The 1,294-nt window shown below is 57.7% G+C and overlaps 1 protein-coding gene across 1 annotated transcript in view; it reads right to left on the bottom strand.

Annotated features, from left to right (window-relative positions):
• Positions 1 to 1,294, bottom strand: part of KCNS1 (potassium voltage-gated channel, delayed-rectifier, subfamily S, member 1) — a 6,317-nt gene that overhangs the window by 656 nt on the left and 4,367 nt on the right. The gene's annotated exons all lie outside the window — the stretch shown is intronic.

The raw sequence follows: 1,294 nt of genomic DNA, 5'->3' as shown, positions 1-1,294 counted from the left end.
CGGGGATCCCCCAGCACCAAGGCACCCCTGCGGGCAGGCTGCCTGCACGCCTCCCTCGGGGATCTCGGTGCCTCTCTCCACCTCTGCCATGGGATGTCCCGCTGCAGGGCCGGGCTGAGACAGGTCAGGGGGTGCGTGCGTGACCCACACCTGGAGTGAACCCTGGCACCCGCAGCCACCCCTCTGCGCTCTGCCAGCCTGTGAGGAGGAGTCAGTGCTGGGAGGGAAGGGAGACCAGTGCTTCCCAGCAGAGGCCAGTCCCCCGCCTCCAGCACTCGCTCCGACCTGATCTCAGCTAACAATATTTAGACACATTTTCCTGTTATCTTGGCAGGTCCTCAAAAACCACCTAATAGTCATGCTCTAAGTGAGGTGATTTGTACGTTCCCTTGACGCTGGCAATGTGCCGGCATAGGGATGTGTGCCACTGCTGCTGCTCTTGCCCGGGACTCAGCCCCGGGTGCTGCAGACCCCACAACCAGAGCCCCAGGGACCCGATCCCTTCTCTACCCCAACACCAGCTAGAGTCTCAGCACCCATTTAACTCCCTGTTATACAGGGGGGGTTGAAGTTTTCTTGCAGAAACTCCTGTTTTGGAGATAATTACATTTCCCTTCAGGTTTTTTGCTCCTTCATGGGAGACTCAAAGTGAACCTCAGAGCTGACATGCCCAACTAATGCAGCAATACCGAGGGGAAATAAACTCCTCCTCCTCCTCTGCCATTTTCCGTGGCTGCAAATACCCTATAGCAGCTCCGAGGGAGCTCCCTGAGAAGGACAAACAGCTCAGAGCCATCGAGTTTCAAGGATGTATCACTTGGCTGTGAAAGACTTGCTCCTGGCTGGTGCTCACAGCACATCTGTACGTCCCAGCTGGGGAGCAGCAGAGCTGAAGAACCTTATACATTTTTAAAGAGTATCGGTTATGGCTCTGGGGTGTGTTGGAGGGGGAGGCAAGGGGGAAGTCAGGCAGCTCGGTAGCTCCTGCTGTTTTAATTTACAAGCAGGGTCAGGGCTCGCGGCACAAGGGAGGCTCCAGGAATCCCCCAGCTGATCCCCAGGCACCAGCTGACACCTATTATCAGCCATTTCTCCTCAAAGCGTGGATCCAGGAGTGGGCAGTCGCAGCTGGGCTTGGGGTGGGATGCAGGGCTAGCCGCGGTTCAGGTGGGGATGCAGGGGATCCCACGGTTGTGGGATGCAGGCTTGGCACGCAGCCAGCCGAGGCTGAGGTGATGCTGGGTAATAAAAGGCTGCAGGGAAACGGCCCCCCCAGCAGCAGTCTCTTCTGGCT

Source organism: Buceros rhinoceros, unplaced genomic scaffold, assembly GCF_000710305.1.
Source record: "Buceros rhinoceros silvestris isolate BGI_N320 unplaced genomic scaffold, ASM71030v1 scaffold24552, whole genome shotgun sequence".
Lineage (NCBI taxonomy): Eukaryota > Metazoa > Chordata > Aves > Bucerotiformes > Bucerotidae > Buceros > Buceros rhinoceros.
The sequence above is the reverse complement of the archived record's forward strand: the minus strand, read 5'-3'. Positions and strand labels throughout refer to the sequence as shown.